Source organism: Malania oleifera, chromosome 3 (assembly GCF_029873635.1).
Source record: "Malania oleifera isolate guangnan ecotype guangnan chromosome 3, ASM2987363v1, whole genome shotgun sequence".
NCBI lineage: Eukaryota > Viridiplantae > Streptophyta > Magnoliopsida > Santalales > Ximeniaceae > Malania > Malania oleifera.
The window spans coordinates 60,788,527-60,812,075 of NC_080419.1; the positions used below are offsets into that span (position 1 = coordinate 60,788,527).

At 35.1% G+C, this 23,549-nt stretch overlaps 1 non-coding gene across 1 annotated transcript; it reads left to right on the forward strand.

Moving 5' to 3' along the window:
• The first annotated feature begins 240 nt into the window (after positions 1-240).
• On the forward strand, positions 241-351 carry LOC131152485 (small nucleolar RNA R71). The gene has a single exon (XR_009135984.1). It is a non-coding gene; the product is annotated as a small nucleolar RNA R71 (small nucleolar RNA).
• Positions 352-23,549: the final 23,198 nt, after the last annotated feature.

Consider the following 23,549-nt stretch of genomic DNA (forward strand, 5'->3'; position numbering starts at 1 on the left):
AGGGGCTAGGTCTTGGCTAGTGGCCAACTCGTAAACTCCTTTTGGTTTAGAGTTTAATGGATTAGATAGTCTACGAGTGGCAGCCATAAGCTGCTGAGAATTTTCGGCTAGGTTTTCAAAGAGAATCCAGGCTTCATTCTCGTGCTTAGTGAGAAAATTACCTCCACACGATGCATCAACCATAGACCTATCTCTCTCAGCCAACCCTTCACAAAAAGTTTGCACTAATTGCCACTTGGGAACCTTTTGATGTGGGTATTTACGAAGCAGGTCCCTAAAACGCTCCAAAGTCTTGAAAAAGAGTTCTCCATCCATCTGTGAGAAACTTGTGATGACTCTCCAAAGCAGGTTAGTCTTCCCAATTGGGAAGTACTTTTTATGAAATTCATGTTTCATGGTGGCCTAGTTGGTCACCGAGTTCGGTTCTAAGGACGTCAGCCAGTATTTGGTCTTATCCTTCAGAGAGAATGGGAAAAGCCTAAGATGGAGGGCATCATCACTAAAATTAGAGATGCGGATGGTGGAACAAATTTCCAAGAACTCATTTAGATGCTGATAAGGATTTTCGATAAAGTTTACATGAAAGTTGGGCAGCATCGTGATGATAAAAGTCTTAATTTGAAATTGTGCTGCCTGGACATCCGGGAACCGGATGCAAGATGGTGAGGTATATGCATTAGGTACAAAGTAGTCCCTAAGAGGCTGAAGGTGTTGCTCTCCCAACACAGGTAGGTAGGGAGCATGGGGTTCTGGGATTTGTTATGCGGGAATCGGGGGGTTATCTTCGGCCATTGCTTTTGGTTTAGATGACTCAACCTTCTTCTGATTAGAGATAGGTTTCCTTAGGGACCTACGAGGTTTTTCAATCTTAAGATTTGTGAGAATTATCTTAGGTTCCAAAGAATGCAAACCAAACATACACACGTGCAAGCACACAGATTCAGACTTCAAAAAAAGAAAACAAATTAAAGAAAATAGAAATTAACAATGAATGTGAAAAAAATTAGAGCAAATCAAAAGAACAAGGCAATGATACTCTAAAGCGGAAGTTGGCTTATAACCGTTGCCAAGTCCCCAACAACGGCGCCAAAATTTGGTAGGCTCATCAAGGCTTGGGTCCTTAACTATCAAAAAGAATATTTATAAGACCTAACTATCCTAAGTTCAGTAGAAAGTGCGTAGGTAGGGTATTGATCCACGGAGACTTGAAGCGCAGTTATTAAACTACTTCCAAATTAGTTTATTAAAGCCTTGTTATGAAAAAGAAGTGAAAGATGGTATTTTGCAATGGAGATTGTCTAACAACTACTGGAAAGCATGTAAATGAAAGCAAGTAAATCTAAACTACCGGAAAGCAAGTAAATTTCTATGTTACCCTACTCCTACAAAGCGATACTGTGATTTGAATCAGACGCTGGATGCCATGCCTCTAACTACGCTCATCTAGACTTCCATAGAAGTACCAACCCGAGCAGGCCAAAGTTGGAGAGTGGCGATTGAGGGCATAGGGTAGCAAGGGTGCATCGACCATTCTGGGTACATTCGAAAACCGGAGTATACCTTGTCTCAATGATAACGAACACCTTTGTTGTTCCGTAGACCACTATTTCCCTCTAACTAATACGTAGTAGTGCTTATCCTTATTTGCAATCTTTCATCAAATACATAGCAAGTAAATGGAAAGAAGTAAATGAAAGCACGAGTAAAAAGATCATCCCTTTATCAATTTAAATGTCTGTCACTGATGCTAGAAGTACAAGAGGAGATCCTAATATACATGGCTTTTGCACGAATGCCGCCGGTTGTCACAGGTCGTCGGAGACTCCATACATGAAGCAAAACTACTCTACTCCTATTCTAAATTGGCTCTCAATGACTTCCTAGGTCTATCACTCACCTAAGAGAGGCCAAAGGGGAACCCAGAGCTTGTGTTTGTGGTGAATACTTATAGGCTCTAGGGTTTACAAAGTTTGTTCTACAAATCAGGAAGGTTTGCAGCAAATCTCGCATAGAAGATCGTCGCTGTCGACTAAGTCGCTCCTTTGTCATTCTTGTGCGTGCCTTAGTCAAGACTCGTGAGAATTTAGGGATTTGAATCTTCAATATCTTCGACTTCATCATACCTCAGGGTCTTGATGGTCAAAAGACTTGCAATATCTTGATCTTCAAGAAATCTCAGTATCTCAACATGGTCGCCCCTGAAGGTCTCTTGGTCAAACACTTCGTCGAGACTCTCCGTACTTTTGAATTTCAATTCTGTCTCAGTACCTCGACGTGGTCCTTATTGGCTTCTTGTAATGCCTAACTCTATGGTTTTAACCTATTTTTCTAAAAAAGATAAACAAACCTGGCATAGCTCTGAACAATGATAACTCTGGGTAATTATATAATAAAATAAGGATAAACAAAGGTAAATGAGAGTCTAAAATCATCTATTTTAGGGACTCGTTATCTGTACGTGCGATTGGCTTACCCAACCTGGTCCAAACTACCAGGGGGGCACACTACTACACTGGGCTCAATTGACTATCCATACATCGACACTCTATTTAAGACGTGTGGTGGCACTAATATGAGTTGATAGCTATGGTACCGTGCTCTGAAACTAAACTAAGCCATCTAGGTTATGCTATCATATAGTATGTTTCATAAGTAACTGTAATATAAATGTTTCATGGTTCTATGTAAAATATGTCTTAGTAATGTTTTTGATTAAACTGTTATAAATATATCTAGTCACGGCATCTCGGCTGGCTAAAATATCACCGCATCTGGGTGGGTGAAATATCACAGCATCTGTGCCAGCTAAAATATCATGGCATCTAGGCTGACTAAAATATCACCGCATCTGGGCCAGTTGAAATATGACGGCATCTGGGCTGGCTAAAATATCACGACATCTGGGCCGGTTGAATTATCATAATATATTAAAAATATCCTAAGTTTTGTACTGTTTATAGATTTTCTAAAAATTGGCTATAAAAACATGCTTGTTCTGTGTAACCATAAAATAACCTGACATGCTAATATCTGTAGTAAAATATTTATACTCATACCACACAAGTGAGTGCTATTCCATAATATGCTATTTGTATGGGAAGATTATATTTTCCTAAGAAATAATATTAAATCTGTTTCCATAAATCAGAATATCCAGATAAATCATATATATAATTTATGAATCAAATACTATATTTTAGAATGGTAATCTTTCTGAAAATACCTGACATAATCTATCCCTTTACCTGTTTCCTGGAACTGTGCCGACAAGGAATTCAATACTATCTTGCGGTGCCCACACAATTCCTATATCCATAAACCCTAATTCAATCAACTTACCCATAGAATAACAACCATTCAACATACCTAGGCTCACATATTATCAATAATTAACTAAACTTTTAAGAATAACTTCCTTACAATGATTTTGGAGTGGTGCCTGAAATGACCGATTCACAAAATTACTTCGGTTAAACTATAGAGAATCGTTGGCAAGATCCCAAAATCACGTTTATCCACTGATTCAGGCTGAAATCAGGCAAGAAATCGAGGAGAGAAGAAGAGCTGGCCGCAACCCTAAAAGAGAGAAAGAGAGAGATTTTATTTTTAAACCAATAAAATGACTTAAACCCTTTATATAGGGTTGCTAGTGCAAGGGAAACAGTTGACGATTTGGCCTTTTTAACCAAACCTTATCACCGTTTTACCCTTACTCGGCTGCAATAACCCAAAACCATCGAGGATTTTCTACTCCCCCATCAAACAGTCAACGATTTGGTCTACACCAAACCAAATTCCTTCTTTTCCTGTATTTTCTTAGTATTCCTATTTTCCAATTCACTTCCTTCTCGCGTCTTTATAAAAATTTCATCCTCGAAATTTGCTATCTCTCATTTGCACCAACCTTAAAGAAAAACGCTGAAATTTTATTAATTACCCTCACTTATGGTAGAGGAATACCGTGGTTACATATACAGTTATGGGAGATTACAATAACTAAATCAAAACTCTCCCAAAACCAATCCAAATAAAAAACTATTACATTGAACTAATTAACCTACACAAAAATCTATTTACATACATGATTTCTTACCTGAACCATTACCTTTCCCTGGCTAGTCCTGGATCTCACTAAATAAATGTGGGTACTTTTGACGCATTTCCTCCTCTAACTCCCACGACGCTTCCTCAACTACATGATTACTCTACAGTACTTTCATCAGTGGAATTTTCTTGGTGCGTAATTCCTGCTCTTTATGATCTAAGATCTGAACAGGCACTTCATCATAAGATAAGGTCTCACTAATCTTCAGTGTTTCATAACTTATCATATGAGAGGGATCTAGGACGTTAACTTGTAGGCGATTGGGCCAACTTTTTCCAATATTTCAAATGGCCCAATATACCAAGGGTTAAGCTTACCCTTCTTCCCAAATCTCATTACCCCTTTCATTGGCGCAATTTTCAAGAACACATTATCACCTACATCAAATTCCAGTGCTCGTTGATAGGTATCTGCATAGCTTTTCTGTCAGCTCTGAGCTGTTCTAATTCTTTCCTAGATAAGCTTGATTTCCTTAGAAGCTTGTTGTACCATCTCTAGTCCCAATATCTGCTTTTCTCCAATTTCATCCCAATATAACAAAGATTGATATCTCTGACCATATAATGCCTCATACGGAGCCATCCCAATACTTTCTTGGTAGCTGTTATTGTAAGCAAACTCCACTAGTGGCAGGTACTGAATCCAGCTGCGTCCAAATTCTAGCACATCGCAACATATCCTCCAATATCTATATAGTCCTCTCTGTTTATCCATCGATTTGAGGATGAAAGGACGTGCTAAAAGCCAATTGGGATCCCAAAACTCTCTGTAAGCTTTTCCAAAACTGAGACGTGAAACGTGGATCTTGGTCAGAAAAAATAGACACAGACACTCCATGCAATTTGACTGTCTCTTGTATATATAGTTATTCCAATCTACCCATGGAGTAGTTAACTATGATGGGAAGAAAATGGGCAGTCTTCGTCAATCTATCAAAAACTACTCAGATGACGTCCTAACCATGAAGTGCTGGCAGTAACCTCGATATGATGTCCATAGAAATATGCTCCCACTTCCATTCAGGGATGAGAAGTGGTTACAATGATCCCACTGGTCTTTGATGTTCAGCCTTCACCTACTGGCATGTCAAGAACTGTTCTACATATTTAGCAATTTCTCTCTTCATATTGCTTAACTAGAAGGATATTCACAAATCCCTGTACATTTTCGTACTTCCTGGATATACTATATATAGGGAACGATGCACCTTTTTTCAAAATAGTCTTTTAATTTGGCGTCATCAGGTACACATAACATACTGTGAAACCTCAGAGCTCTGTCATCTGAAATATTAAAATCAACTCCCTGTACGCTCTGGACTCTATCTTTAATCTTTACAAATACTGCATTTACATTTGCACAATCTTAATTTTCTCTAGCAAAGTTGGCTAAAGTACCAGATAAGCAATTAATGCCTAATGACTACCCTCTACCAGCTCTACACCAAGTCTTTCTAAATCCATTTTGATATGAGGTGTTGTTACTATTGCAGTTACGGATGCACACCTTGATTTATGGCTCAACGCATCAGCTACCACATTAGCCTTCTCTAGGTGGTTACTGATGGTAATCTTTAATCAATTCTATCCACTTCCTCTGCCTCATATTCAGCTCTTTCTGTGTGAAGAAATATTTCAAACTTTTATGATTTGTAAATATTTCACACCTTCCCCCATATAGAAAATGTCTCCAGATCTTTAATGCGTACAACACTGTAACCAACTCTAAATCATGTGTAGGGTAATTCTTCTCACACTCATTAATTTTACGGGAAGCATAGGCTATAAATTTTCCCTATTGCGTTAGCATGCATCTGAGTCCCTTTTGAGATGCATCATTGTAAATTACGAATCCACTGTTTCCTAATGTAATAGTCAAAACTGGTGCAGTGATGAGCCACTGCTTCAATTCCTGGAAGCTCTACTCACAATCGTCATTCCATTTAAACTTAGCATTCTTCCTTGTTAGCCATGTCAAAGGCCCTGATAGCCTAGAAAATCCCTCTACGAACTAGCAATAATATTGGGCCAGTCTTAAGAAATTTTTTATCTCCTAAACATTCTTCGGTCTCACACAGTCCACCACTGCCTCTATCTTGGTTGGATCTACAAAGATACCATCACTGGATACCATATGCCCAACAAATGTAAATTTCTTTAATTAGAATTCAAACTTCTTAAATTTGGCATACAATTCCCTTTCTCTAAGTATCTGAAGTACCAATCTCAAATCTGTTTTATGCTCCTTGAGACTCCTCGAATAGAAAAGTATATTATCAATGAAAACCACTACGAATTGGTCCAAGTATTGATGGAAAATTCTGTTCATCAAGTCCATAAATAGAGCAGGAGCATTCGTCAATCCAAATGGCATAACCAAAAATTTATAGTGGCCATACTGAGTTCGGAACGCTGTTTTGGAAAACTCCTCTACTTTGACCCTCACTTGATGATACCTAGAGTGAAGATTAATCTTAGAATAGACCCGTGTTCCCTGGAGTTGGTCGAACAAGTCATCAATACAGGGAAGATGATACTTGTTCTTAATTGTCACTTTATTTATCTCTTAGTAGTCAACACACATCCTCATCGACCCGTCTTTCTTCTTTACAAATAGAACTGGTGCTCCCCAGGGTGATACACTAGGTCTAATAAATCCCTTATCTAATAATTCCTGCAACTGATCTTTTAGTTCTTTCAATTCTGTTGGAGCCATTTTGTAGAAAGCTTTAGAAATCGGCACCATCTCTGGAAGCAAATCAACGACAAATTCAATCTCACGGTCGGGAGGTAATCCAAGTAGTTACTCTGGAAAGACATCTAAAAATTCCTTCACTACTAGAATATCGTCAAGTTTCAATTCTTTCTCTCGCATTTCCTTCACACAAGCTATGTACCCCTGACATCCGTCTAGGAGTAGCCTCCTTGTTTGAATAGCTAACACTAGGTATGGTGAGGAACACTCGCGTGAGCCCACAAATATGAACTCTTGCTCTCTAGGAGGTCTGAATGCCACCTTTTTTCGATGACAGTCGATGCTAGCATAGTTGGTAGCTAACCACTCCTTTCCCAATATCATATTGAATCCATGCATGTCTAAAACTACGAGGTCAGCTAGTAGCACTCTCCCCTGAATATCCACTGGATACCCTTTAAGTACCCTTCGACACCTGACTTCTGATCCTAGCGATGTGGCTACTGATAATTCGGTGTGTAGCAACTGATTTTCTACCCCATATAACTTGATATACCCTGTAGATACAAAAGAGTGTGTGGCCCCTGAATAAAATTAAACAATAGTTTTAATTGAAAGCATACTAATAATATTTGTCACCACATCGGCAGCTACCTCAGCATCTCCTGGTGTTAGTGCATAGACCCGCGCCTGCGCGGTATTCCTCTGCTGGCCACCTCGAGGGTACCTGATTGTTTCCCCAGAATTGTCCGAGAGCGGGAGCATTGCTCAGCTATGCATGAGAGTCTCGTTCCAAGTGACCCAGTCTACCACACTAATAGCAAACATTCCTTCCCACTCGGCACTCTCCCATGTGCATGACGGCATCAGAATCATTACCGCCCATACTGGAAGGCCCTGCTCAATTACTCCCACCAGCATTCGTATTATCATTCCCAAGGTCCATCCTAAAATAGAACATAATCTTAGAATCTCATCTTCATAACATAACTAATACATTAATATAACTAAGAACCTCACATAACCCATTAACCTAACGTCATTATTATCAATTAAAGATTCAGTCTTGCAATTTAGAAACAAAACCTGACAATGGTTTACCATGGTTTTCCTGAAATCGTCATTCTAGGAAAAACACAAAAACCAACCTAAAGTTCTTGCCTTTAGACTGCGAAACAAAATCCTAAATTCTAGTCTTAACTTCCAAGATTGACTAAAATCCTAATATACTCATTTCCTGTCTTCGTCAAGATCTATTCCTATACTCTGGTATTTTTTTCTACTGTGCATTAAATTCTATAGAACCTAGCAACCTAGGCTCTAATACCATAGTGTAACGCCCCAAAAATTCTAACTATATATATTCCATTTTATTTAATAAACTCTGATACCACAACTTGTAAACAAAGTCAACCCGGACCCAAAGTGGGGTACCGGGGATATACCTATTCATAAATACATATCAACTGTGTAATGGAAAACATGATATAAGTGAACCTTATACACAATACCAGAGTCCTACTAACTTTACACTTATACATATACATCCCCAAAAATCCATAGAAATTTTCTAGGGACTCACACAATACACTCTCACATTCTGATTGATATACTAGCATTATTTTGAGAGTAGACATTGAGACTACATTGAGCTTATCATATCTTATCATACTGTAGTGTGTAGGTTATACTGTTACAAATCTTCTTGTTTGAAAAGCATACACTTTGTACCCAAATTGTATTGTGAATCAATTGTATTCTAGGTGTGTCCTGAAGAGGTGATAATCAAGCACGAAATGATTGTATTGGTTGAGGTCAGCTCTGTTAATTGTACTGGTTGTATTAGGTGCTGCTCCACCCGTTAAGTGAGCCGTAGTGGAATCCTTGTGCTTGTGAGCTAGGGCAGGGACATAGGCACATTTTTCGAACCTCGATAACATATCTGGTGTCCTACTTGATTTACTGTGCGTGCTTGAGTAATTTAACTATGCAATTTTATTTCAGCAGCTTTTGTTGATTCATTTAATTATCTGCTTTAGATTAACCCTAGGGTTTTGTAATACTGATGCTGGATATCAGACCTAGAAGAGAAAAATTTTAAAATACCAATTCACCCTCCCTCTTGGGATTACAGTGAAACAAACAATTGGTATTAGAGCCTAGTAGCTTAGACTTAATTGTTTTTCCACAAAAGATCTAAATGGATCATAACACTGTAACCCCTTTCCCTGAGGGACCCTCTTCCACACGTCCTCTTGTTTTCAGCGGTGTCAATTACACCTTCTGAAAATAAAGGATGTGTATACCTTTAGAACATTGACTGGAAGGTGTGGAGAGTTGTCTTTAAAGAAAACTATGTTCCTATGAAAACTAAAGGTGAAACTAGAGTTCCTAAGATTGAAGAGGAATGTACTGATGATGATATAAAAGCTCTTAGTATAAATGCTACTGCCATGAATAATCTCTATTATGGTCTTGATGTTAATGAATTTAATAGAGTTATGACATGCTCTTCTTCTAAAGAAATATGGGATAAGTTAGAGGTCACCTATGAGGGTACTAAAGATGTGAAGGATAGTAGGATTGATATGTTGACCAGTGAGTATGAAGCATTTAGGATGAACACTGGTGAGTCCATTCAGAGCATGTACACTAGATTCGTACACATTGCAAAATACTATTTAGATAAGTACCCTTACTCTACTAAGCATTATTCCATATCATATTAGAGTGCATTTATTTGAGCTTAAACGTGTACATATCAGCTTGTATTTTCAGAAGCACTTTCATGTACAAAAATGATTTCATTGTAACGGTTGGGTTTGGCCTGTTAAGCCTGGAATTGAACTGGGCAGTCTCAGCCCCATAAGTGAGATTATTTCGGCTAAACCTAGTAATTGAGTTAGGGTTTTCCTCGCCCCATAAGGAGAGGATGTAAAAGGCTTTCGCTCCGCTCAGTTAAGTGAGCAGGTTTAGTGGAATCCTTGGGGGTTATGCCCAAGGCGGGGATGTAGGCAATGTTAGCCGAACCTCGTTAACAAATCTGTGTGTCATTCTCTCTCTATCATATTTAAATTCCTGTAATAAAATTTCAGCATGTGTATGCCTATTCATGTTTTGTTATAACCATCTTGCATGCACAAAGAACTGATTTAAATGAGATAAGCAGCACACGTGTATGTATGCACACACTGATCACTTAATCATTGTACGTACACGTTTTTCAATATTGAATAGGATATGAACTGTGGTAAATTGGCGTAATTGTTTAAATTAGTGAAAATGTTTTAAAACCCAATTCACCCCCGCTCTTGGGATCACACCAATTCCAACAATTGGTATTAGAGCTTTGTTGCAATAAACTTAAATGCTATTTGCATAAAGATTGCAATAACTCATTTTTTCGGTGTATCCCTATTTTGAGGGTCAACGCTTTGCAAATCCTCCACTAGTTTTATTGTGTAGATTTTACCATTTGATTATCAAAAATGCTTTTGTAAAATCTATTGGATGGAGGATTTGGAATGTGTTTGTCATACTTATCATATCCCATTAAAAATGTTTTTAAATTGCAAATTCCCCAAAATTTGAAAATGAATTGATTTTGCATTACTTGTGTTTCAATGCATATCATTTGAGTGTCATGCATACTTTTTACTGTGCCTTCGTCACTAATGGTTTTTCTAGTTTATATATTTCTATGTGCTAAGAATTTTAGAAATCATAAATATTTTGAAAAATTAAGAGGGAAAAAGACACCTCTCTGAGCATGAACTATTATGGAGGAGTAAATTGTAAAGGTATATCTTTATCGTTCAACTTTATTGAAAATTCTATGTCATGATTTGTATGACTTGTGTTATGTTAAAATTTTATGAATCATGATATAATGGATATTGCAAGCATGTCATCTTATGAGAAATACTTCAAGGAAATTTCATATACTCATAAGATTTTAGAAATTGTTATACATATGGTTAGAATACTTAAAATGTCAAATAGTGTATAATGCTTAAAATTCTAAACCTTAATATACACTATTGTTATACTAAGAACCCTAAGGAAATCTAGCCAACATGTGAGTTTTAATGATCTTATTCAATCTACGTCTAATATATATACATGTAACGATGATTGGTTAATATATGATAATATTGGCTATAGCATGCTTATATAGAACTATCAATTCTTAATTCAAATGTCATAAGCATGTTTAATAAAATCCCATTCAAATGGACAAATTGATTTTAAAATGTCATTATATTCATAATGCTATATATATGTGTGCTATAATTTGAAAAATCTTAAATATAACATGTTTTGTCCATCACACAGATTGAGTTTTAGGAAATTGATCTTATGCTATGTAATGTATAATCCTAAACTCGTATTTGAGCATTAACGATAAATCATTTTCAAATGAAGAATTAAACTCAAGGAATTCATAAGCTCATCCTCATGTTTGAAAATATTTGTCATGCCAAATACAACTAATTCAACATATAATTCTTTGGCTACATAATTGAGGGGGAGCAGCAAATTTTAGAAAATTCATCCAATATATTTTGTGCTTATACTTTTTGGATGATTTGTTGTTGAGCTAAATTCAAATATCCATTTGTGCTAAGTGAATACACTCTATGATGGATGGATAATGTTTAAATTTGATCTGATGTAAGCTGAATGCCTATGTCCATTTTTATTTAAATAACTATATTTTCTCATGAATGGATAATTTGTTTTAAATGAATGCATATATCCATCTGTTGATTTAAGTTCAATTATATTTGATGGATAACTTATTTGTATTGAATTCCACTATCCATCGCTTGCCTAGTGATTATATCTTCGTATGGATAGTTTATATTTTATTTGATATATTGATTAAACTACCAGATTGCCTGCTTAGTCTAGAATGCCTTCTGCATGGTGGATGTAGTTGATGAGAATTGCATGCTGGTAGTGGAAATAGGTTCTCGCATGCTTAAATTGGATTATTATTTGTTAATTGCGTGAATCTATCAAGTTTTAGGTACATGGAAAAATAGGAAATGTTCAATTTACAGACGAAATGCTACTGAAATTTTGGTAGATTATTTCCAAAAAATGAAACCATGTATTAGGATAATAATATAATGCATCCTAAAATATTTTTTAAAGGATGAGTGAATCATAAACGAATATCATTTTTCATCCTTGGTTATAGGTGCATGCTGAACCATCCGCTTGTGCATGTTAAATTTTAAATGTTATGTGCTAAACTGAAAAAGCATGCACAATTTTTATGTTTATTGCCTAGGATACACAGTAACTGAATTGGTTTGTACATGTAAAATCCAAATCTCTATATAAATAGAAAACATGTACACATTATGTTATCCTAGGAGAGATTAGTTCATGGACACCATTTGGTCCAACTCTTTGTGTTATGTACTTTCACTCGGATCCAAATAGTAAAGCATCATCCTTCTAATTGAACATACCATATTTTGGATGGTCCATAAACTTGGACAATTGCATGACTTTAGGGGAGTTTTTCATTTTACGCACACTCATCGTGTTTTGAGTTGTGTCATACCCTTTGATCCCCTATTGCATTACCTCTGAGTATAGCCTTATTTGGCTATCGTGTATTAAAACGAAATGCAATATGTCATGGTAGTATGTGCTAAATTTCTATATTTGCTACATGTTGAAAATATTTTGAAAGGATGAATTTTTAAGGAATGTTTTTAAATGACTATCATCCTGAACTTAATGCAAGTCTATATGCATGCAAATATACATGGAGAGTTTAAGCCTCACTTTTAAGAGAAATGAACTTAATGCCTATAATCTCTTGCATGCTAAGTGATATTTAGAAGGATGAACATGTGTTGAGTGTGCTTGAATGAAATCCATCCTTGAACGTTAATGCACTTTTGTATGTTTAAGACTATACTGAGGACATTAAGCCCCATCCTTGAAAAGGATTAGAATCACTTGGCCCTTGGACTCATATACTCATTGTTTCTACTTTTTGAGTCTAAAGGTTTTCTAGGTACCATGAACATCATAGCCTATTTATGTTGAATTATCTTTGCTATGGATTGTTTCTGGTACACATGAACACTGCACATTACTTAAATGTTAGACTTTTAGCGCATATGTGTTTAGGGACATTTTACTGGTGAAATTTATTCGTCTAACACATATCTAGTAAAATCTAAAATTAATACTTATACTATTTGGTCTTTTAATGAATTTTCACAAATTATATCAGTATAATTAGTTAAAAGAATCTAAACATGTATTCAAATTGATAGGGGGAGCACCTAGAAATTGTATTTCTATCTTGTTGTGCTCACATCTCTTGCTTAGATTTGGTTTTTGAATTCATTGTGGCTTATGCTTAATTGTAATGTCTTCATTGAAAATATTTTGTTTGCCACAGTGTTTTAGGTTTTGCCATAGGATCCTCATTCATAAATTTATTTAATATTATTGGATCTATATGGTTGCATTTTTTTGGTACTTTGTGCTTAAATGATAAACCTGGAAAATAATGCTTGCTTGAGTTTTAAATTAAGGTTTCCTTTTCAGCAAGCATAAGCCCCTATTATTTATTAAAAATTTTAAGGGGATATATTATATATATATTCTTAAAAGCAAGAATTGAACTTATATAGAATACATCTTGGTTCTTGCTTGTGTGCTTAAATGATTTCATGACTTATGCCTTTCTATGTCAAAATTTTGTGTCATGAAATTTTGTTTTTAAAAGGGTGCTACATAATTGGTTCATTGACTTATATGAAATGGATGTGAACTAGTTAGATCATATTTATGCTCAAACCTTCTTTTTGGTATCATATGTCGTGTGCCTTTAACTCAAATCTTCCACGAGTCTTATGCTATGTTTCAACTGCAGTGGTTTGTATATATTTCGGTCGACCAGGGAAGTTTTGAATTGAGGGCTCGGTCGACCAAGAGAGGGCGATTTCCCAAATTTTCGAGGTTCGGTCGACTATACCATTTTGAACTGCCTGGTTCGGTCGACCAGACCGCTGGGAATTCTCCCGAGGACCCTCCGGTCGACCAGGTAGTTGGAGAACAAAAGTTCTCGGTCGACCGGGAGGTCAAAATGTTGACTCCCAGATGGTTCGGTCGACCGGGGTCAAAATGCTCCCGACTGCACAGAAAGAATGAAAAAAGAAGACAGGGGAGGGGGGTACACAAATGCCTCCTGAAGTTTCTTTAAAGCTTTAGGAGAATGGTATATAATATATATATATATATATATATATAATATTTAATTAATATTAATAATAATATATTTTATTAATATAAATAAAAATAAATTTTAACTATTATTTTTTAATTAATTAATTTTTTTTTTTTGGAATCACTCCGCTAATCGTGTATAGTTATTTTTTGGGTTATTACATCTTATCTTCGATTTCAAAGTGTTTACATCATATTAAAACTTGGGCTACGTTGATTTTCAAAAGGGGTTCCTGCAACTATTGTGCAAACAACTTTGGTATTGAGGTTTGGGGATCAAACTAAGTGTTTGCTTGTTCCAAAGAGTTTTTTTTTTTTTTTTTTTTCATCTCACAAACTTATCATTGAATATTCAGTTTCAGAAGTTGATCTTGAGTAATCATCTATATATATCTATTTTTGTGAAAGATCACTACTTGAGAAAAGCTTTTGTTTAAAACTAAAATCTTGAAGAAAGTTTAAAATATATCTTCATTCAAAGGGTTGCTATTTGAATAGTGTAAGAAGTATTTGATTGCAATCCTAAGAACCTCTAAATACATATTATTAATGGATATTACTTTTCAAACATAGTGTTTAAATCTTTGTTGTATTCAAAGCTGTTTATTTATTCAAAGATCCAACGTTACAGATTATTGATGGCAAGAATATAGATCTACGCATACCAACCCTAGCTATTCTGTTGACAATCCATTCCAAATTTCGAATTCGGATTCAGCATCTAGAGAATAATGACCTTCCCCTTGCGTCACCTTTGTCTTGTGCTATCACAACCACTTTTGTTTTTGCCTTCTCATTCTATACCCACACCATGCTTTTGTAATAGTTGTACTTGTGGTTCATTTGTCTAATTCGTTGTACCTATTTTCTATTATCAATGAAATGTACATGGTTATTTTGGAATGCAAATATCTTTTGTGCTACAGTAAGTATCTATGCTTGAGCTTGCTATTGCTAGCTTCTGTGAATATTACTGATGCAGGTACACTACTTGGTTTCACTCCAAATGCCATGTCCCTTCCCATGCACCCAGGTTCTCTCTTTCCATACTTCACTGAGGACACTGGAGTTCTAACTTGGGGGTTGGGGTAGCATGGCGCACCTTTTTTGCACAAAATGGAAACATTTTTAAAAATTTTCACAACTTTCAGACATTCAAAATTTTTTTTTAGTAAACAGTATGTGCTTCATGACATGATAACAACTACTTCACCCTTTACATACACCTATATAACTTAGATGTTACATGCTTAGGCCCATCTATTATATGATTTTATTATGCTCACTAGTAATGTAGTGAGCCATTTGTGCATGGTTTCACATTAAACGGCCTAATGAACTGTCATGCTACTCTAGAAGCACTACAAGAAATAAAGGTTGTTACCTTTGGTGTATTCCCAAAAATGGGGGTGAAAAGGGTATTTAAAAATTATTTTCCTAAGTTCAACTAATCTAGCAAGCAGTATTTCACAAGCCTATAGTCTTTCTATGCAAGTATAAAGCCAATTATTCACAATAATAAAATATAAACATTCATGTGCTAGAATTTAAAGCACGCACAAGAAATGTTATCAGGGTTTGCCTAACTATGCCTATGTCTCCGCCTCTAGCTCGCAAGCCTGAGGATTCCACTAATGCTCACTTAACAGGTGGAGTGGCACCTAATAAACCCAGGTCAATTAGCACAGGGCTGACCTCAACCTTTACAAACTCTCCTTGCGGGGTGGAGAAAACCTTATGTCAAATTCACAGGACTGACCCCAACCTTTGCACAATCCTTACCGAGCTGGATTATCGCCCCCTCAGGCCACACTTGGAAATATAAAAATATGTTCACTCAAATGGTACATTGATTATGCTTTCATGTAAAGCAGATATATACCCAATACGCGCAATCACATACACATCAACAATGTAGGTCATGTAAGCTCAGTGATGCAAATAGTTGTGCTAACAACACTCAATATGGTATAATCAGTGATATGCTCAAGAGTGTTCAAAACAAGAAGTATCTTAGAATCTAAGCAAAGCACAGCTCAGTAGCAAATCATTATTCCAAAGATATGAATATGATAATCAAACTAGTTCAAGAATATTTTCCTCAATGAAATAAGCACAATACTAGTTTAAAAATATTTTGCTTGTTTGAAAAATCTTTGCAAAACAAAAAAACCAAGTTATTGGACACTTGCAATAATAATGCAAATATCCTAAGCTTGCTAGTTTATCCCAACACAAGATTTATAATATTGAAATATGTGGGACAAAACTAAGCCAAACTCCCCAAAAATAATATCACAATCAACCAATCAAATGGAAGTATTAGCACTATTTAATAAACACAAGATAACTCAATAAACTCTCACAATATCAAGATATATCAAGGGAATAAATATTTGACAATATTTTGAGTAAAATGGGATTTTGAAATAAAAAGGATTTTTACTAATTATTTTGGCTAATCTTACACTAATCCTCACAAATGAACCCATATTTATAGACAAGGTAAAAAATATAACTGTTTCGGACCTATTGGGTATTATTAGAAAAGTTAAAAAACACTTAGGAAATATTAACCTCATTTAATAAATTTAACCTCAACTAAAATATTTTCAACCCACCGAGGTTCGATTAGCTGAGTCATGGTTTGGTCGCCCAAACAAATACAGGAATAAAATATTTTAAAATCAGTTCGGACGCCCATGTTGAAGTTTGGTGGCTCGAATCAAAGTCAGTAGCCTCTGCTCATAACTTCAGGTGGCCAGTCCTAGGTTCGGTCGCCCGAACTCGTGTGTTCAGTCGCCCGAGGTTCCATTTGAGCTAAATGGATCGGTCGCCCGGGCTGGTGGAATGTCCCTTTCAAAGGGTTCGGGCACCCGTTGCCGGTACGCACAAAATAGTTCGGTCGCCCGAAAGCGCTAGTCAACTGTTGACTTCTCAACTGTTCAAGCACCCCAGGAGTTTTGAACTTCTGGGGTTCGGTCGCCTGAGCTCTCTCAAATTTTCCTGTATTATTCAATTTTATTCATTTTTAACACTTCTCAATTTTGTATGATATATGTGCATGAGTGTTGGGAACTAGAGTCATCCTAGGGTCTTACTGAGGCCGTTTTGAGATAGTCCCAAAAATCCGGCATCGGTCGACTAAATCCCTAAGGTCATTCGGTCCCTATGGTCATTCTACGATCATTTTGAGCTTACAAAACCTACATGCATGACATGTAGAGATTATTACAGACCGATATCCTAATTACTATTATAGACCCATATAATATAAATTACAACAAAAGAAGTCTTCAGAATCTTTAGACTTTGAGTCTTCATGTGTCATTAGTTGATCTGATAATTATATACCAGCACACAAACTCGAAAGTCATCAAATACAAAGAGTATTTGTCATTATCAAAACCGGGTATGACGTATCAGATCAACAAAGGTACTAGTGACAATTTTAAACCATCACTAATACTCAAAAAAAATCATCTCTAATAGTATTAGTGACGATTTTACAAGTACTAATGACGGTTTTGGAAAAGTCGCCATAACTGCGGTTACTAATAATTTTAGCGATGAATTTCAAAAGCGTGACTAATAATAGAGTACTAATGATGGATTATAACCATCACCAAAACCCTAACACCGTCACTATAAATTTTACATTGGCTCAACTCAAAATTGTCACTAAGAGTAGCCTATTAGTGATGATTTTCAAAACCTTCACTAATATTATAGCAGTAGTGACAAATTTCGAAACCACCACTAATAGTAGACTAGTAGTGACGAATTTTATACATGTCACTAATAGTAGAGTAGTAGTGACGAATTTCAAAACCATCACTAATAGTAGAGTAGTAGTGACGAATTTTATACACGTCACTAATAGTAGAGTAGTAGTGATAAATTTCAAAACTGTCACTAATACTTAGGCTTTAGTGACGCTTTTGAAATTCGTCACTAATAGTGTACTATTAGCGACAATTTTGAAATTCGTCACTACTACTCTACTATTAGCGACGGTTCTGAAATCGTCACTAATAATTTAAAATTATTATTTTTTTAATAATTAATTTCTACAAAAATCTGCAATTACATTTTCGCATACATAACATTAAACCATAATTACAAAAAAAAAATTCATAAATTATTAAAAATTCTAATTCAAATTCGAAATTCAAATTCAAATACAAATACATTATAAAAATGTAATTAAAATACATAAATTCCATCTCTTCAAATAACAAAAAAATTCAAAATTCAAATTCAAATACGAATACATTATACAAATTAAAATTAAAATACAGAAATTTCATTTGTTTAGAAAATTAAAAAAATACAAAAAAAATCAAAAATTGCATCTGACTGTAGTGCATGGCATCGTGTCGATATTGTGATAGTTGCAAACCCTACAAATTAAGAATTAAAAAAAAAAATTAGTATATTGTTGACCTATTTGGTCATCCCGTCTTGATAATGACAAATACCTTGGTTGATATTTGTCCTGAACTTGTATGCAGGTTCACTCTACGCATGAAATTGAAAAGAATCCTATCTCGTGGTGGCATATGGTGATCCCAAGGAAGAATGAAGAATATTGTGTTCATTTGTAATTGTAATTTTTATATATTCTTCATTCTGGACTGTAATGTAATATGGTCTGTAATAACCGCATCATGCATGATAGGCCTATATGCTTAGGTGGCCTTAGATTGACCCTTAGGTTCCTACACATTAATTGCACAGAATCCCCCTAAACTCACATGTCATCAGGGGTGTATTTAAATTAAAATCTAGACCTTAGCTTAAAATTGTATGGGTTTTGGGCGACCAAACCAAGCAAGGTAAAATGCCTCAGTCGACCGAACGTAGGGAAAGTCAAATTGTTGACTAAAGATTAGGCAACCAAACCAAAATGAACTAAGTGTTCTCAGTCGACCAAACTTATACGAAGGACTTTTTCAACTACCCAAGCACACGAACTTCACATTCAAATTCACCTCGGGTGACTGAAAGATGAAGTTCAGTAGCCCGAACTTAGAGTCAGGCAATAGAACCTCGAGCAGGTAGGAAAATCGCCTTGACTTCAACCACCCAAATTGTCCCTCAGGCACCCGAATGCATAAAATGTTTTTTTTTTTCATTATGTGAGTGTTCATGCGACTGAACCTATGGCTTGGGCCACCAAAACTCTCGGGTTGCTTTATTTTTACTGCAGTAATTAAGGGCGACTTAATGTGCAAGTTTGCTAGACCAAACTTAAGTCTGGGCGACCGAACCTCGAACATTTTGGAAAATCGCCCTGACCTCAGCAAACCGAATGTTCCACCAGGCACCCGAATCTCAAAAGTACCTTTTCTGCATATGTCTATTCAGGCGACCGAACGTATAGCTTGGTCGAACCAAAAATTCCCAGGTTGCATATTTTTAACTGTAGTAATTAAGGGTAATGAGGGTTAAAACTCAAATTAAACATTTTTAATATTCCCCATTGTGTCCCAACGGTTACTTTTTGAGTCCCACCTAAATATACCGCTTCATTTAACTCAATTAGTGATGATTAGCCAAAAAGTGATTAAGAAATTCTCTCTCAATTTTTCATACCCTTTTTGCAATATCTTTCACATTCCAAGCTCATAATTTTTTATATTCACTAGCAATTATTCTTTTGATATGGAGAGTTGGTATTAGTCGTTTCCCTCTCTTGGACACTAATTGCAAGATTGAAGGGAGTTTTGTGTGGTCATTGTATACATATTTTCACATCATTCTCTTGGAAACTACTTTCACATACTCAAACATTTTGAAAAACTATTTTTGAGAGTTTTGCTTGTTTGATCTTTCCAATAGTATTTAATAGATAAATATTTGATTTGAAAGATCCTGATTTTAGCTTGCTAGTCTTGGCATTCATATTGTAAGACTTGAAAGCTTGCATACACCATTTGATAAATTTGTAGCAAGCTTAAACCCTAAAGTATCTGTTGTGATTGTATTTGATAAATTATCTGGTTCATACTTGATTAGGGCTTTGAGGCATTCTTCGATATTAACTTGTTGAATACACTATCTTAAACTAAGTTTTTCAAGATCTCACTTGAGCATATATTTTATTCATATGTGAGTGCTTTTATTTGGACTATATTGTGGTACATATTTGCTTGTGTTAGAAGCATTTGAGTTGTATGCGAATTTCAATTATCTGTTGTATTCCAGGTGTGGCCTGAGGGGGTTTGATCTAACCCAAAAGAATTAGTTGTTAGGGTTTTCTCCACCCCGCAAGGAGAGTGTGTAAAGGTTGAGGTCAGCCCTGCTTTAATTTGATCTAGTTGTAACCGGTGCCACTCCACCCGTTAAATGAGCACTAGTGGAATCCTCAAGCTTGCGAGCTGAGGCGGCGATGTAGGCAGTATTGGTCGAACCCCAATAACGTATTTGGTGTCACCTCTACTTTCCTTGCTTTATATTATGCTTTGTGCTTGGTTTAATTTCCTTACTTAATATACTGCATATCTAGTTGACACGTTATTGTTTTCAGTTAAGAGATACTAAATTGCTTTGTATGTGCTAAAAATTAATAAATTTATCATCCTTACAATTTCATACATATTTAGATTGACCTTAGGTTGTGTAATACTGACACTGGATAATTGACCTAGGGGAGAAAAATTTTAAATCTCCAGTTCACCCCAACTTTTGGGATTGCACCAAAGTCAACATATACGATTTTTGAACATATATGTATACGTACTATAAGTATCAATGAATATTTGATAGAAAAATAATCAGAAAATCAGACATAGTTAAAAAAAGTATACAAATTTAAATAGCTAAGTTTTATCAGTTTAGAAAAATTTTGTCAGCATTTTGTTTGTAAATAGGACATTTTCCATAGAGATATGCTCCAAATTTGGGTGTTTATAATAAATAGTTCATAATAATCCAACTAGTAATGAATATTATGAGTGCACTAGAGCTTCATATAATAAGCATTAAATAATGTAATGTGTTCATGCATCCCATAAACAATCTACATCAGAATATAGTTCTATGAAAAGATAGAATGTGATGTTCATGGTTTACATGACTTCCTTAGGATGTTTGTGTTTCTTGTCTTTATTTTTTTGTCCTTTATATACGGATCTTGGAATAATTTCTTGTGTGAAGGGTGGGAGAACTTTAGGTTTATGAAGAGGTTGGCATCTTTAAAGTTGGCCTTGAAAAGATGGAATAGGGATTCTTTTGGTGATGTGTATATTTGAAAGTCTAATACCTAAAGGGATACTTGAGGATATTGACAATGCAAAAGACTTGGGTAAATATCTCGAAGTTAGTAGGGGATTTTCTTTTATGAATGATTTTGAGGCTTTGCTAATGAAAAAGGAGATAAGTTGGAAATAAACAGTTGGCGTTCAACACAAGCACATATTCCAGTAGTTCAGTCTACAATTGATATAACTTAATACCATCCATCCAAAAGATTTAGTCAATTGGTGCATTATGGATAGTAATTTACAATGCTACTCACATAAAGGATGAAGGTTAATATTTGTTTAACTTTTAGTCATCCTTTCAAAAAAATTATAACATTTATTTTATCATAATTATCTTTGTACATGGTTTTATTTTGGGAAAATTTAACGAAATTTTGGCAGCATGCCGCCTAGAAATTGGACATTTTCCTATAAAACTGGTACCTAAAACCATGTTATTTGCGGAAAATAAATCATTTCAAGCATGCAACAACCTAAATCCACTACCAGCATGTAAATTACAATATACTGCATCAGTCATGCAGTTGGCGTTCAACACAAGCATGTATTCCAATAGTTCAATCTACAATTCATATAACTTAATACCATTCATCATAAAGATTTAGTTATTCGGTGCATTATGGATAGCAATCTACAACGTTGTTCACATAAAGTATAAAATTTAATGTTCATTTAACTTTCAGTCTTAATTTCAAAAAAAAATTAACATTCATTTTAACATAATTATCTTTGTACATGATTTTATTTTGATAAAATTTTAACAAAATTTCAACAGCATGTCATTTGTAAATTGGACATTTTCCCATAAAACCTGTACCTAAAACCTGGTTTTTTTTTTCAGCAAATAATTCATTTCAAGCATGCAACAACCTAAATCCACTACCAGTATGCAATTCACAATATATTGTATCAGTCATGCAGTTGGCATTCAACACAAGCATGTATTCCAGTAGTTCAATCTACGATTCATATAACATAATACTATCAATCAAAAATATTTAGTCATTCGGTACATTATGTATGGTAATCTGCAATGTTGTTCACATAACGGATTAAGTTTAATATTCTTTTAACTTTCACTCATCCTTTCAAAAAAAATTTAATATATGCAATCTTGGATTGGGGAACCAACGAGAAAAAAGCAATGTAGAGAAACTCTAAAAAAAATATTACCAGGATAAAAATTAAAACACAATTCAATAATGTAATGTGTTTATGCATCCCACAAACAGTCTATATCAGAATATAGTTTTATGAAAAAATAGAATGAGATGTTCATGGTTTACATGACTTTCTTAGTACTCAAAAACAACTATAATAATCAAATAATGCAAATGAGTCCATGATTGATAGAATTTTCACTTAACATATGGAAAAGTAAATTTAGAGATGAAGTTCAAAGTTCAAGTGAACTTCACTCATCCTTTCAAAAATGTTTTAACATTCAGCACACTATAATCATTCTCACAAATTTGGTATATGGCTTTGATTGTTTTGAAAAAAATTTAACAAATTTTTGGCAACATGCCTTATGTAAATATAACATTTCTAAAACCTATAAGTCACAAAAGCATGAATTCACAAGATTGTGGATTGGGATACTAGATGTGCCACTCTGCAGAAGGGTGGAAAATCTCTCTGGGTTTTTGAGTCATTCTATTTGCTTGGAGTCCTGACAGCAAATGTGAATGGCGGTTTTCTTCAGTGTATGGACCTACTTGTTATGGATATAGATCTTTATTTTGACTAGATATTTTGTATGCTTTCCATCATCGTTTCCCTAATTTGGTCTTAAGTTGGGACTATTATCACAATTTTCAAGACTTCATTAACTCCTACTAAGCTTCAAGCACATCCTCATCACATTTTATGAGACCATTAATGACCTTTTAATTGCCCACATTCCATCAACCAATGTGGTTTTAGTGTATTTTGGATCCTTTAGTTCAACTTACTAACATTGTATAGTATAGGATAGGATCCGCACCTTTTAGGCAGAAAATGGTTGGTTTTAGGATTCACGATGCATGCTGCATAAACATTATGAGAGAATAATCAACACCATCTACTTGAACATGTTATAGGGTAATTAATGAACATGGATAAGAATTGGATAAAGGCTCGGGGTGGGTTTTTTTCAGAATACATTAAAGGGGTATATGATTTCATAGAGTCTGCATGTCTTCGTGCAAACAAAGTTAGTAGAATAATACTTATAC